The 17,169-nt window shown below is 43.0% G+C and overlaps 1 protein-coding gene across 13 annotated transcripts in view; it reads right to left on the bottom strand.

The window, feature by feature from the left end:
• Positions 1–17,169, bottom strand: part of TENM4 (teneurin transmembrane protein 4) — a 1,400,276-nt gene that overhangs the window by 907,778 nt on the left and 475,329 nt on the right. The gene's annotated exons all lie outside the window — the stretch shown is intronic.

Here is a 17,169-nt window from a genome sequence, read left to right on the forward strand (position 1 = left end):
GGACAGAAAAGGATCAAGGCAAGACAGAGGGATAGAAGTAGAAGAGGAGGAAGGGTAAACAGGTAAAGAGCAAGACAAATGGGGGCAATAGAAAAAAAGAAATGAAGAAAAAAGTGGAAAAAGGGGAAGACAAAGGACAAGAAGGAAAATGGAAAGATGCAGTGAAAGAAGAAGACTAAGAAGGGAAAGAAGAAGGACAGAAAGGATCAACGGAAGACAGATGGATAGAAGTAGAAGAAGAAGGGTAAACTGGGAAAAAGCAAGTAGAATACAAACAATAAAAAAGTAAAAAAAGAAATGAGGGTAAGTGGAAGGAGGGGAAGACAAATGTTAAAGAAGATGGCCAAATATAAGGTACAAAGAGAAAAAGGCTAAAAAAAGAGAAAAAAGACTAGTCAAAAGACTGAAGAAGGGCAAGAAGAAGGGAAACCAGAGAAGAAGAAGAACAAGCAGAAGAAAGATAGCAGGGTCAGAAGAAAAAGAGTGAAAAAATCCCAAGATGTAGTGAAAGAAGAAAGAATGAAAGTCACATAAATAAGAAGGGCAAAAAAGGCATACAAGATGATAAAGGAAAAGAAAAAAGAATACAAAGAACAAGGGTATATAAGGATAAAGCAAGAAGAAAGAAAGAAGGAAAAGGATAAGGGGAAAAATTATAAGACATAGGACAAGAAGAAAGGAAAGGAACAATGGTCCTGTCCAACCACTGACCCCCCCCCCCCCCCCCGATCACCTTGATCAGCTACTTAAGGGGATTCGTTATTTTTGGTTTATTTTTTGCCGGAGATCTCCTTTAAATTCTAAGTAGCAATAGGCAAAATAATCCTCAAAGTCTTCTGTTACTGAGACTCCCAGGTTGTAGATTTCTTGCAGTTTCCAGGATTATGATCTTCTCCATCTTTATATTATTTTCCACAAAGGGGAGAATAGATGGCTAATTTTTTTAAAGAAATACCAAGATGCGGCGCTCCCTAACCATCCGGAGTCCAAGTGATTTGGGCTGCACGTGTGCTTTATTATTTATGCTCCAGGGGGCGCTGCTTGGTTTTATCTTCCTGGTCAGAATGTTCATTGTGTTATGATTTATAACCTCCCGAATTCCAAGACGTTAAACCTGAGTGCTCTTCAGTATGTGCACGTAACGTTACGATAAAGTTATTTTCTCCTTCTCTTCATGTCTTCAGCAATTGCCGCCAACCGCAGAATAAATTACTTCTTAACTCCGAAGATATTTCAATTAAATGCTCCATGCCATCCATTGCCTCCTTCTTCAGACTCAAAAAATATTCTGGGCCCGTCACCTTCTCAGACACTTTCTCTAATATTCTTTGTGTTCCGGTTCACCTTTCTTGTCAAGATCTCTGCTTACTGCTGGTGAATCGGAACAGTCCTGTTTAAAGGGATTATCCAGGAATAGAAAAACAGAGCTAATTTCTTTTAAAAACCGCTCCCCGTCTGTATCCAGGTTGGGTGTGGTTCTGCAGCTCAGTTCCATTGAAGTAAATGGAGCCAAGTTGTAATACCACACACAACCTGGGGAACGACGTGGAGCTGTTTATGAAAGAAATTATCTCTGGTTTTCTATTCTTGGATAACCCCTTTAAATCCAGCGACTGAACATTGTACAAACCAGGCTACCATTGTATCCATTTTACAAGGTCCTCTAAAGTTAACCCAGTAGGGTAGATTAAAGGGGTATTCCGGGTAAAGGATAGGGGATAAGATGTCTGATCGCGGGGGGCCCGCTGCTGGGGTTTCCGAAACTAGAGACGCAGCCCTGCATAGAATGCGGGTGCTGCAGGGAGATCGCGTGGGGTCCCAGCAGCGGGCCCTCGGCGATCAGACATCTTATCCCCTATCCTTTGGATCGGGGATAAGATGTTTTTGCCCGGAATACCCCTTTAAATATTGCAACTGTGCCACAATTTGTATCAAAACAACTGGTGCATATGCTGATCTTCATGTTTATGGTGTTTTTTAATACACTTTTGGTTGAAGGCTCAAGGTAGCAGGAAAAACAAAAAAGTACTTACCTGCCCCCAATCCCCCACCACCGGTGCTGGTCCTTAATGCTGAACACTTCCTGCTGTCCTTTCAAAATATATGAAGTGCCCATCCAGGCAATTCCCGGCCATATCAGTGACTTTCCTCAGCCAGTGACTGAGTAGAAATATTTTCAATGTTTCGAGAGAACGGAAAGTACTTAAATGGGCACTGTCATTAAAACTAATATTTGCTATTGCACTCCTTATGGTGAATAAAAATCTTTCTTATTTACTTTGTTTAAAAAAAATTAAGTTTCCTATGTTTTAGTTGTGTTTAAAAAGCTGCCACTAGGTGTCTCCCCACTTGTCCAGAGCACATTTCCCCCCCATCTCTTGCACAGATTTTGGACTCCTGCTGGCCTGGCAGAAGTCCAAAATCAGGAAATGCAGTATGGAGTGCTGAGGGGTGTGTGTGCTGCCTTAGCCAATCATAGCTCATCTGTGAAAAGCCTGAGAGTGAGTAGAAAATACAGAGCAATATCAAGGCTAAACAATTATAAAAATAAAGGCAGGGGGTGGTTTATTGTGATAGGGGGCAGTGAACTGGGAGGACTATAAAATTTAACAAGATCATAGGTACTCTTTAACAACAGGGAATGACATCAGATGGGAGATCAGTTGCAGATGAGTACAGAACTTTTTTTTCATATGACCCTGGGGCCTTTATAAATATAAAATAACCTCTCCAAAATCAGATTTGGATTGGCCCACAAGCAGGGGTGTAACCATAGGGGGTGCAGAAGTAGAAGTTGCACCGGGGCCCTGTTACAGATTTTGCATTGGGACCCAGAAGCTACAAGGTATCCTTATGCCCACCAGAGTACCATGGGATCCTCTAGTACAGTGGTCTCCAAACTGTGGACCTCTAGATATTGCAAAACTACAACTTCCAGCATGCTCGGACAGCCAACGGCTGTCCGAGCACACTGGAAGTTGTAGTTTTGCTATATCTGGAGGTCCAAAGTTTAGAAACCACTGCCCTAGAGGGTCAAGCTCTGAAACCATAATGGGCCCCGAAGATCCATCAGAAATAAATCTCATTTGGAGGTGACTTTGGAGCCAACCACTTGCCACCTGGGTCTATTTCTTTTTAAAGGGGTATTCCAGTAAAAAACGTTAATTTTTTTTTCATATCAACTGGCTCTGGAAAGTTAAAGGGGTACTCCGGTGGAAAACATTTATTTTTAAATCAACTGGCTTCAGAAAGTTAAAGGGGTATTTATTTTTTAAATCAACTGGTGCCAGAAAGTTAAACAAATTTGTAAATAACTTCTATTAAAAAATCTTAATTCTTCCAGCACTTATCAGCTGCTGAAGGTAAGTTGTTCTTTTCTGTCTGACAACAGTGCTCTCTGCTGAAACCTCTGTCTGTCTCAGGAACTGTCCAGAGCAGAAAAGGTGAGTATGGGGATTCGCTCCTACTCTGGACAGTTCCCGAGACAGACAGAGGTGTCAGCAGAGAGCACTGTTGTCAGGCAGAAAAGAACAACTTCACTTCAGCAGCTGATAAGTGCTGGAAAGATTAAGATTTTTTTAATAGAAGTTATTTACAAATCTGTTTAACTTTCTGGAGCCAGTTGATATGAAACAAATGTTTTTTTTGTTTTTTTTACTGGAATACCCCTTTAAGGATTCAATTAACCTCTTAGAGCTTACTGAGGATGTGTCCCATGTGTGCAATGATGACAACAAAGACTGTGTGCATTTAAATTGGATGGGGGCCCTCAAGTCATCTTCTCTGGTGGGCTCATCGAACCCTTATCTGACACTATCCAGAATACAACATTAAAGGGGTACTCTGCTGGAAAAATCTTATCCCCTCTCCAAAGGATAGGGAATAAGATGTCAGATCACAGGGGTCACACCGTTGGGGACCCCTGCGATCTCCAATACGGCACCCCTGTCATTTGGTGCACGGAGCGAACTCCACTCAGTGCCTGATGACTGGGGATGGGGGCAGCCACGCCCCCTTCATTCACGTAATTGGGAAGAGGCGTGATGGCTATGTACCAGCTGCCCCTTCCTATAGACATGAATGGAGGGGGCATGGTGTGACGTCACAAATGCAGAAGCTGCAAGCTTCCGTGTTCTGAACGTCGCCGCTGCTGGCCCGGAGATTGCGGTGGTCCCCATTGGCAGGACCCCCACGATATAACAACTTATCCCCTATCCTTTGGCTAGGGGATCAGATGTTTCAAATCGAGTGCTCCTTTAACTATGAAGAGCAGAAATAACTATCTACACAAAGATGATTCTGCCCTAGTGCGTCAAGCTCTGATCCCATAATGGCCCCAAAGATCCATCAGAAGTCAATCCTATTTGGAGGTGACTTTGGAGCCAACCACTTGCCACTTGGGTCTATTTCTTTTTGAAGGATTCAATTAACCTCTTAGACCTTACTGATAATATATCCCATGGGTGCAATGATGGCAACAAAGACTGTGCATTTAAAGTGGAGGGGGGCCCTCAAGTCATCTTCTCTGGTGGGCATACGGAACCCTAATCTTACCAGAATACAACATTAACTATTGTGGTGGCGGGGTGTGTGGTGCAGGGTAGATGTTGTTACCCTAGGGGCAGATGACATTAACCCCTTGTATTCATGATCCTGGGTTAGGCACGGGGGCAATAAAGACTCCGACGCCGAGGTTACGGGCAACGGTAGCTTTACTGAGGGTAGACAGATGGTAAAGTCTATACAGTTCAGCCAGGGCCCAAGGAGGTGACCAGTGACGCAGAGACCTTAAGGGCTTGCTGGGACTTGTAGTAGGACTGGACAACTGAATGCAGACCACGCTGACGTGACAGATGACAGGGACTGACTTGACTCATAAAGCTGTGACTTTATCTTATTTGACTTGATGGTGGCTGCAGGACTGGACTTTGAGGTCTCCAACACTCTGGACACACACACTAGACAAGACTACACTGGACCTCAGCAGAAGAGAAAGAAGATCCACCCAGGGCTTATATGGGGAGACTAGCAGGAAGCCCATAGGTCACCCATGGGATCACCTGATCACTGGTACCTCCTGGGTGACAATCACATGACATATCACATGGTATACCTCTTAAAGCAACATTACATTTTTATAACACTTTACATGGTAAAACATATTTACAATAGGGAAATAAGTGCAGGCGGCCTTGGGGACACTGAAGGAGGCCGCCTGACAGGACAGCAGGAGCCCGGGGTAACACCTCCCATACTGGACCACCACACTATGTAGAGCAGCAATAACTATCTAACCACAGAGGACTCTCAAAATTTATTAGAGTAATAGAAGCATCCACCAATCATCATTTAAGTGCGTTGTTTATTTTTTTATTTTATATCTACAAATACTGGTGGAATAAGAGTCAAAAAACTTGAAGGAAAAGATGACGTTCGTATAATGTGAAACTGGAGCCCCCAGTAAGAGACCTTAAACCTTCCCAATGTGACTCTTCGGAGACTCCTTGACAAGGCTATGGAGAGAAAACTAATGACTTTTCTTCAGACTGTCTGGCACTGGCTGTTCTCTATGACCCGGCAAATGGTGTCAAAGATCTCACCTCAGAGGGTTGGAACATGGTGTCTCTTTAAATGGTCTATGGAGCATCCTTGGGTTGATCAATGGCAGGAGTGAGAAATGCTTTGCGTCTGGAATGTGTGTTGATCAGTACATCAAGCTCCTGATTGATTGCTCCTCTGAATAATTAATGGACTCGTTCTGGAAAACTTTTAGAGAGGCTCCACAGATATTGGCTTGTTCTTCACACGTTGTTTTCTTCTCATCTTTCCCCTTTGCTACAATTAATGAAGCCACAAAGGTAATGCTAGTTGTGTGTTTTTTTTTTTACTCGTTCCTCTGGTGCTTACAACGCAGAAGAGAAATAAAGGAGCCTATCTTGTGGCCCGGGCAGCGCCGTGACGGTAATAAATTGGAGTCAAAAGATAATGGATAGTCAAGGTCAGACTGTGCTATAACATGCTAAAATTATTACAACAAAATGGTAGAGAACCATGAAAGTCCACCAAGGACCACTGAGACCACCATTCAGCTGAGAAGCCAAAATTTATCCATAGGCCTCCTCCAAATAGAAACATAGAAGGTGTCAGCAGATAAGAACCATTTGGCCCATCTAGTCTGCCTATTTTTCTGAATACTATCCCCTGGCCGTATCGTATATAAAGGATAGCCTTATGCCTATCCCTATCTTATATGAAGGATAGCCTTATGCCTATACCTATTTTATAAGAAGGATAACCTTATGTGTATCCCTATTTTATATGAAGGATAGCCTTATGTTTATCCCTATCTAATATAAAGGATAGCCTTATGTCTATCCCTATCTTATATAAAGGATAGTCTTATGTCTATCCCAATATTATATGAAGGATAGTGTTATGTCTATCCCTATCTTATATAAAGGATAGTCTTATGTCTATCCCAATATTATATGAAGGATAGTGTTATGTCTATCCCTATCTTATATGAAGAATACCGTTATGTCTATCTCTACATTATATGAAGGATAGTCTTATGCCTATCCCTATCTTATGCCTATCCCTATCTTATTTAAAGGATAATCTTATGTCTATCCCTATCTTTTATAAAGGGAAGCCTTATGCCTATCCCTATCTTATATGAAGGATAGCATTATGCCTATCCCTATCTTATATGAAGGATAGCCTTATACCTATCCCGATCTAAAATGAAGAATAGCCTTATGCCTATCCCTATCTTATATGAAGGATAGCATTATGCCTATCCCTATCTTATATGAAGGATAGCCTCATGCCTACCCCTACCTTATATGGGGAATATCATTATGCCTATCTTATATGAAGGATAGCCTTATGCGTATCCCTATCTTATATGAAGGATCCCCTTATGCCTATCCCTATCTTATATGAAGGATAGCCTTATGCCTATCCCTATCTTATATGAAGGATCACCTTATGCCTATCCCTATCTTATATGAAGGATAGCCTTATGCCTATCCCTATCTTATATGAAGGATCACCTTATGCCTATCCCTATCTTATATGAAGGATAGTCTTATGTCTATCCCTATCTTATATAAAGAATAGCCTTATGCCTATCCCTATCTTATATGAAGGATAGCCTTATGTCTATCCCTATCTTATATAAAGAATAGCCTTATGCCTATCCCTATCTTATATGAAGGAAAGCCTTATGCTTATCCCATGCATGCTTGAACTCCTTCACCGTATTTGCAGCGACCACTTCTGCAGGAAGAATATTCCCTGCATCCACTACTCTCTCTGTAAAGAAATACTTTTTGATATTACTGGAGAAGCCTTTCCCCTCTATATAACACTATGTCCTCTATATAACACTACATCCTCTTGTGGTAGTTTTTCTCCTATATAAATCTCCTCTCCTCCTTTACTGTGTTGATTCCCTTTATGTATATAGAAGTTTCTATCATATCCCCTCTGTCTCTTCTTTCTTCTATACATGTTAAAGGGGTACCCGGGCCCTAAGACATCTTATCCCCTATCCCCCTTATGCCCTATCCGTCATGCCCCCTAACATAGACTTGCATTGAGGGGGCGGGGTGTGAAGTCACATGGGGACGGAGTCGTGACGTCACAATACTCCGACCCCTGTGGTCGTAATGCTTCACACTTGGAGCCTCTCTTGTGGAGAGCACAAAGGTGGGTGCAGAATGAAAGATTGCAGGGGTCCCCAGCAGCGGGACCCCCGCGATCAGACATCTTATCCCCTATCCTGTGGACAGGGGATAAGATGTCTTAGGGCCGGAGTACCCCTTTAAGGTCCTTTAACCTTTCCTGGTAAGTTTTATCCTGCAATCCATGTACTAGTTTAGTATCTTCACTGATCTCTTTCCAAAATATCTATATCCTTCTGGAGATTTGAGGGGAGATTTATTAAAACCTGTGCAGAGGAAAAGTTGCCCAGTTGCCCATAGCAACCAATCAGACGATTTCTTTCATTTTGCAGAGGCCTTGTTAAAAATGAAAGAAGCAATCTGATTGGTTGCTATGGGCAATTGCTTTGTGTTCCAGCAAGAGGACACATTTGTAAGCTGCATATTGGCAAAGAGAGGGAAGAGTTGAGATGAGTAAATCTCCCAAAATTTTCCAAAAAAGGTCAATTTGCTCGACCATGAGATAAAATTCTGATTCAATAACCAATTCAGATTTGATTTTACACAATTTACTTGTGAGTGTGAGCGATGGTGCCCTCAGCATCACTGTTTACTTCCGAGCTGTTCAGTGTACAGGAGCAGAGGCTTGTGTCTTTGACAGGAGTCCCTGCTGCTCTACATATGCCTTACAGGAAAATTTGAAATTATTAGGCTCATTTAGAATTCATTTGCTCATCCCTAGAGGTAAAATTTGAACTAAAGGATAATTCTGCCACTTTATTATATCCTCTTCTATAAAAATCAAGAGAAAAAAAATATTTACAAATGTCTTCCTATGGCCCAGCGGGCTCGCTGCATACAAGAGACGGGCGCGTGTGGTCACAATGACAGGCAAGTTACGGTGCGACGAAAAAATCTATTTATGAATTCCATAACCTCAATTAATGGGAAGGAGCAGAGTCGGCCACCTCTTATCTCCCGCCCATGCAAATGAGCACTAAATGGTATCAACCTCCACCACTCGCTCGGTGAAATTTAGATTTCTTTTTTTCCTAATATAACCAAAAGGTGATGGAAATTAAATGATCAGGTTCCAGTAAAAAGTAAGAAAAATGCTTCAGAAATGACACATTCGCAATGAATTGTAGAAAGGAATTGATTCCACAGTCCGGTTATTTCCTTTCACTTCTTCTGCTTAATTTCCGCAATTCTGGGATCATAAATATTATATTCCAATAGTTCGGACAATTCCGCACACAGCGATACCACATATGTTTATTATAGATATTAGAGATGAGCGAACTTACAGTAAATTCGATTCGTCACGAACTTCTCGGCTCGGCAGTTGATGACTTTTCCTGCATAAATTAGTTCAGCTTTCCGGTGCTCCGGTGGGCTGGAAAAGGTGGATACAGTCCTAGGAGACTCTTTCCTAGGAATATATCCACCTTTTCCAGCCCACCGGAGCACCTGAAGGCTGAACTAATTTACGCAGGATAAGCCATCAACTGCCGAGCCGAGAAGTTCGTGACGAATCGAATTTACTGTAAGTTCGCTCATTTCTAATAGATATATATATATATATATATTTTTTTTTTTTTGTAAAATGGGAAAATAATGGTTATTGTGTTTTTTTTTTTTTTAATTTAAATTAGTGGAGAGGGTTTTATATCATTTTAAAAACATGTATTTATTTATTTATTTTGTAAAGTGGAAATAGAACGGTTAATTTATTTTTAATAAGTGGAGGGGCTTTTATATCATTTTAAAAATAATTATTTATTTTGTAAAATGGGAAAAGAATGGTTATTTAATTTTTTATAAGTGAAGGGCTTTTATATCATTTTAAAAACATTTATTTGTATATTTATTTGTTTATTTATTTAATTCAATTTTAATTTATTTATTTTAATATATATATATATATATATATATATATATATATATATATTTTTTTTTTTTACACTTTTTTAAGTCCCCATAGGGGACTGATATATGCAGTCATTAGATTGCACTCACTGTATAATTTTATGCCTATTGCGTACCATTATACAGTGAAATCGGTGCTAAACCAGGCTTCATCATTGGATTGGCAATCCGGCAGATGAAAGCAGGTACGGGGACCCTCCGCCACCATTTTAACTTGATCACAGGGGTCCGATGAGCTCACTGAGCTAACCGGCAAACCTAATTAAGTTCATTTGTTGGCATGTATATATATATATATATATATATATATATATATATATATATATTTATATATTTACTAGAACAGTGTTTCCCAATCAGGTGCCTCCAGCTGTTGCCAAACTATAACTCCCAGCATGTCCAAATAGCAAATAAAGCTGGTAGCACCCTCTTGGGCAATGTTTTCCAACCAGAAAGCCTCCAGCTGTTGCAAAACTTCAACTCCCAGCATGCCCGGACAGCCTTCGGCTGTCCGGGCATGTTGGGAGTTGTAGTTTTGCAACAGCTGGAGGCACTCTGGTTGGAAAACACTGTTCTAGAAGGAATAATAAAGCCTACCCATCAATCATATACACTGCCTTGTATGAGCAGATTCTGCAGTCCCTTCTGCGGCCTTCTCCCTGACATCTCAAGATCACTCCGGCTGACCTTCCGTCTCTCTGTTTTTCGCTTTGGGATTAATTAATGTTTTTCCCTGAAGAAAACTATTATTTTTTTTTCTTTTCGACTTCCCACATCATTAAGTAACTTGCGATCAAACCTCAGCATGGAGGACGCCAGCCTGACACGCAGAACGAAAACCCGCAGCCCCTGGGGACCGTCATGTGCATACCGCGCCGGGAGGATGGCATACTGACTATGTGCGCCCATCATGCAACAATCAGGCAATTATTATAAAGAGTATGATAATAATATATGTAATCAGATCATAATACATTGTAATAATGGAAAAAGAACAACAACAACACAAGATCCCCTCCCCACCCTCAACCCTAATGGCTTTTTCTGGTATTGTTGGACCTATGGGCTCTCTCATCCATGAAGATCCAAGTGCCATTATAATCTAGGCACCCCCTATAGCTATGCCCCTGCCCCACCAATTCTCTTGGCTCTCTCTGATTCTGTTGGACCTATGGGCTCTCTCACGCATGAAGATCCAAGTGCCATTAAAATCTAGGCACCCCCTATAGCTATGCCCCTGCCCCACCAATTCTCTTGGCTCTCTCTGATTCTGTTGGACCTATGGGCTCTCTCACGCATGAAGATCCAAGTGCCATTATAATCTAGGCACCCCCTATAGCTATGCCCCTGCCCCACCAATTCTCTTGGCTCTCTCTGATTCTGTTGAACCTATGGGCTCTCTCACGCATGAAGATCCAAGTGCCATTATAATCTAGGCACCCCCTATAGCTATGCCCCTGCCCCACCAATTCTCTTGGCTCTCTCTGATTCTGTTGGACCTATGGGCTCTCTCACGCATGAAGATCCAAGTGCCATTATAATCTAGGCACCCCCTATAGCTATGCCCCTGCCCCACCAATTCTCTTGGCTCTCTCTGATTCTGTTGGACCTTTGGGCTCTCTCATGCATGAGGGTCCAAGTGCCATTATTATCTAGGGACCCCTATAGCTATGTCTCTGACCCACTAACTCTCATAGCTCTTTCTGATTCTCTTGGAGTCCAAGTGCTGCTATAATCTACGCACCCACTATAGCTATGCCCCTGCCCAAATTTCAGGGCTCTTTCTGGAACAGTTTGGGCTCTCTAAATGCATGAGGGTCCAAGTACCACTATAATCCAGGTGCCCCCTATAGCTATTTGTGGCGGAGCCACGGGGTGTGAAGTCAGGTGTATGGGGCAGGTGTTGTAGCTCAGGGGCAGGTGTTGTTAACCCTTTCATGTTCGTGAAGCCAGGGCGTGGTTTTAACCGAGAACCATCTAAACGGTAGCACCGCTAGTCCTAGTTTAGGCAGGGCAAATAATAGTCCAAGGCCAGGTTAGGGTTAACAGTGGCTTTACTGAGGTAGACAGATGGTACAGTCTTTACAGATAGGCCAGGATCCCAGAGAGGTGACCAGTAACACTGGGGACCTCGCAGCTTGCTGGGACTTGCAGTGACTTTGTCAGACTTTAGGACAGTCACGCTGACTATAATAGACTTGACTGGACTGTAGGTAGTGACAGCAGACAGAGATGACTTGACTTACTGACATGTGGCTGTAATTTAGGCTTGAGGCCTCCAGATGTACTGGACACTGGATCTGAGACGCCTGGACTGGACCTCTTATAAAGGGGGGCTGAGCAATGAACCCATAGGCCAACAGCGGGTCATCTGGTCACCTGGTGCTCTCTGGGTAACAAAACATGTGACTTTAACATGTGACAACCATTATCATGTGACTTAGAACCATGTGACCCTATCAAAGGTCCTTTACCCTTAATATATAACTTATACACATTATGGGGGAACACTGCAGGTGAGCCCTGGGGACGAACAGGGACTCAAGCTGATAGGACTGTAGGATGATATCCCGTACTGGGACATAACATATGTTCCTGTCCCACCACCTCATATGGCTCTCTCTGATTCTTTGGGGTCTTTGTTCTTGCATGAGGGTCCATGTGCCACTATGAGATAGGCACCCTAGCCATGCCCCTACCCCACCAACTCTCATGACTTTTTGTTGGTACTGTTGGACCTTTGGTCTCTCTCATGCATGAGGGTCCATGTGCCACTATAATCTAAGCACCCCCTATAGCTATGCCTGTGCCCCACCAACTCTCACCCCTAATGTAAATCAATGTTTCAAACCCCTATAAACATTTCTCCAAACTGTGCAAAAAACAACAAATAAAGGTTGTTACTTGGACCTGTCTAGTTTGGTTCTATTGAACACCAACTTGTGGTCCATTTGGTATCACCCTGAACCAGAGTTTTAATTACATACTTGGCAGCATTCAATTCACCAAATTTTAATCCCCTCTCCTGGAACACCTCAAAAATTAATGCAAAGATCCCATCTAGCTTAATTTGGATGAAGTTTTCATAAACCCTACCCCTTTGTAAGTCCAGTTTGGGACTGTTGGTTAGTTTTCCAGCAACGAGCGCTGTACTCGGGTATCTCCCACTGAGAATACATAGACCACGTGCCAACCCCGACCTCCAAGCAGCAGGGAGACTCGTGGCTCTCATTCTTGAGATCGCAGGGAATCCCAGAGGTTGGACCTTCCATGATGCTTTCAAAAAGTGAGGCATTTTTTTTAGATTCCTTCCACTATTTTTGGGGAATCCCTGTGTGGTGCTTAATGGGGTTCTCCTGTTATTAAAAAGGGTATTTCCTATCCACAGGATAACTCTCCCCGGTGAACCCTGCTGCCCCACCTTCTGAGACATTTTCATCCCAGCAGTGATGGCCCGCTCAGCCAATCACCGAGGCGAGACAACAATGTGGCCACTGATTGGGCCCCCACCTTCTAAGATAGTTAAAGGGGTTATCCAGGAAAAAACTTATATATATATATATATATATATATATATATATATATATCAACTGGCTCCAGAAAGTTAAACAGATTTGTAAATGACTTTTCTATTAAAAAATCTTAATCCTTTCAGTACTTATGAGCTTCTGAATTAAGGTTGTTCTTTTCTGTCTAAGTGCTCTCTGATGACACGTGTCTCAGGAAACGCCCAGTTTAGAAGCAAATCCCAATAGTAAACCTCTTCTAAACTGGGCGTTTCCTGAGACACGTGTCATCAGAGAGCACTTAGACAGAAAAGAACAACCTTAACTTCAGAAGCTCATAAGTACTGAAAGGATTAAGATTTTTTAATAGAAGTAATTTACAAATCTGTTTAACTTTCTGGAGCCAGTTGATTTATATATATATATATATATATATATATATATATATATATATAAAGTTTTTTCCTGGATAACCCCTTTAAGTCATGCAAGGTTGGGGGCCAGAGCGTTCAGTGGGGAGATTAGGGCCCAATTTTGGAGATAGGGGATACATTTATAATAGCTGGATAACCCCTTTAAAGGGGGTTAAAAACTTCTCCCCAAGCCTGTAGATATGGGGAAAAGTTTTTATCCAGCTAGGGTATCTCTTTAAGCCCCACTCCATAAATACCCCTAAAACAGTGAAAACAATCCCCCAATACGCTCTTACATTTGGAAAGCGTTTGCATAAACCACAACCCCTTTAGACCTTTGGTTTATAGGACTATCCTTCTGAATTCGAGAAAGAGCATGATGGGAAGTTGTAATTTTGCAACAACTGAAGAGCCAGAGGTTGGGGAACATGGTTCTAGATCATTATTTCCCAACTAGTGTGCCTCCAGCTATTGCAAATCTACAACTCCCAGCATGCCCGGACAGCCAAAGGCTGGGTGGTTGGGAAATACTGTTCTAGACAATAGCTGAACTTCTCCCCAAACTCTACTCTTGGCAGCCTGCACTGGGCTCATTACACTGCAGAGGGCGGCATTGAGCACAGGACAAGCTCCTCCCCAAATAAAGAAACTATAAATTCTACGTTCCATCCGGAGGCACGATAGAAGTGATATCCCGCATAATAAAAAAAATAAAATAAAATTGTATTTATCAAAAAAACCTATTTTATAAAACATCTTCTTCATCTTATAACGTGGAGAAGACGCCGATTCCGTTCACGTTCATATCAATTGTGACCGGAGTGGCACTTCAACAAAATGGAGTAAGTATATAAAACTGTACTAAATGGCTGAGCAGCGGGGGAATAATGGCTTCTGGAAGAATCCTATTATTTTTGGGCATTGGCAGGCGAAGATTCATCATGGAAATTAATGCGGGCCATGGCAGGCTTCATTCTTGTAATGCCCCGAGTTACAGGACGGCAGAACATTTATTTTTATATTGTTTGCCACGAGTAGAAGACGTTTAAGCTCCTCATTTATATTTGGCTTCTCATCGCTTTTTCTTTCACATCTCAATAGAAAAAAAATTAAATAAATAAATAAGTAATAATATTAATTAAAAAAAATTATAATATATATATATATATATATATATATGGAGCAGGAAAGCAGCACTCCGGGGTAAGAAAAAGTGTTAGGGTGCCTACTGTGTCGGGTCTAGGTTGGGGACCCCTCCAAACACAGAAAAATTAAATAAACAGTGGCACTGTTTATTTAATTTTTCTATATATATATATGAATATACATATATATAATGAATAAATATAAATATACAAATATTTTTTATTATTTTTTTTATAACTGAGATGTGAAAGAATATATACCGTATTTTTTGCCGTATAAGACGCACTTTTTCTTCCCCAAAACGGGGGGGGGGGGGGGGAGTTGGTGCATCTTATAAGGCGAATACACACCTATCGCGGCGGTCCCTGCGGCCATCAACGGCCGGGACCTGCGGCTGATACAGGACATCACCGATCGCGGCGATCAAAGCTGACGCGGCGATCAAAGCTGACCGCCGCGTCTGAAGCGAAAATAACACTAACCCGGCTGCTCAGTTGGGCTGTTCGGGACCGCCGCGGAGAAATCGCGGCGTCCCGAACAGCTTAAAGGACACCGGGAGGGACCTTACCTGCCTCCTCGGTGTCTGCTCCGTGCCGGGATCCCCTGCATGGCCGGCGCTCTCCTTCGTCGTCATCACGTCGTCACGCACGCCGTCCCGTCTTCAAATAGGAGCGGCGTGCGTAGCGACATCATGGCGACGACGGAGAGCGAGGATACCGGGCAACAGAGACGTTCCGGAGCGACGGGGACACCCCGGGGACGCGGCGACAGCGACATCCAGGGCAGCGGTGAGGAGCGGTGACGGTCCGGAGCGGCGGGGACACGTGAGTATTACCTCCTATACCAGTGGTCTTCAACCTGCGGACCTCCAGATTCGGTAGAAAGAATTGATATGTCTATTCTTTCTGCAGAGGCTGGAATCGGAATTTCCGCCGCAGATTTTTCCGCCACGGAAATTTCACTGTGTACACAGTGCAGCAGAGTCCCATTGAAAACAATGGGACACGATAACCAAGAGTCAGATACATATATACAGATACATAGTGATCAGGGTCGTACAAAGAGTTAGGGGTACGATGGTACATAGACATCATTGAGGTAGCCAAAACCAGTAACGGAGGTCAAGCTGAACTGGGAGGTGGTACTGTGGAGTGGACAGGAACATAGCCAAATGAGTTATCATGTTGGTGTAATTCTGTAAATCTATAGACCTGGTCGCTCAGACATGTCAAAAGTTTAAATTGTACCCAGTTTCAGCAGCGATTGGGAGTTGTAGCAGCCTTCACCCAGATAAAACTTTTGGAGTGGGTCTTAGAAGACCTGGTGCAATCTTAACTTTTGACATATTTGGACGATATGCGCGGAAGACAGAACGATCAGCTCTGCTGGCATTAATAACAGGGGGACACTCTGCTGGCACTGTTTATTGGGGGCACTCTGCTGACACTAACAACAGGGGAGAACTATGCTGGCACTGTTTATTGGGGGCACTCTGCTTACACTAACAACAGGGGAGAACTATGCTGGCACTAATAATGGGGCACTCTGCTGGCACTAATAACAGGGGGACACTCTGCCGACACTAACAGCAGGGGAGCACTCTGCTAGCATTAATAACAGGGGGAACTATGCAGGCACTAATAACAGGGGGAACTATGCAGGCACTAATAACAGGGGGACACTCTTCTGGCACTAATAACAGGGGGACACTCTGCTGGCACTAATAACAGGGGGACACTCTGCCGGCACTAACAGCAGCGGAGCACTCTGCTAGCATTAATAACAGGGGGGAACTATGCTGGCACTAATAACAGGGGGACACTCTGCTGGCACTAATAACAGGGGGACACTCTGCTGACACTAACAACAGGGGAGCACTCTGCTAGCACTAATAACAGGGAGAACTATGGTGGCACTAATAATGGGGCACTCTGCTGGCACTAATAACAGGGGGACACTCTGCTAGCACTACTAACAGGGGGAACTATGCTGGCACTAATAATGGGGCACTCTGCTGGCACTAATAATAGGGGGACACTCTGCTGGCAATAACAACAGGGAGGCACTCTGCTAGCACTACTAACAGGGGGGAACTATGCTGACACTAATAATGGGGCACTCTTCTGGCACTAATAACAGGGGGACACTCTGCTGGCACTAATAACAGGGGGGCACTCTGCTGGCACTGATAACGGGGGGAACCCTGCTGGTACAGTTCATGGGGGACACTAAGCTGACACTACTAATTAGAGGGCATTATCCTAGCACTGTTTATTGGGGCAAAAAGCTGACACTACTAATAAGAGGGCATTATCCTGGCACTGTTTATTGGGGGCACTCTGCTGATACTGTTTATAAGAGGCACTCTGCCGGCGCAGTTTAAGATAACGCTTCTAACTAGAGGGACTTTTCCTGCCACTGTATATTGGTGGCACTACACTGACACTATTAATTAGAGGGCTCTCCCCGGCACTATTTATTTGTTTATAAGGGGCACCATGCTGGCAC

The sequence above is a fragment of the Hyla sarda genome, chromosome 2 (genome assembly GCF_029499605.1).
Source record: "Hyla sarda isolate aHylSar1 chromosome 2, aHylSar1.hap1, whole genome shotgun sequence".
NCBI lineage: Eukaryota > Metazoa > Chordata > Amphibia > Anura > Hylidae > Hyla > Hyla sarda.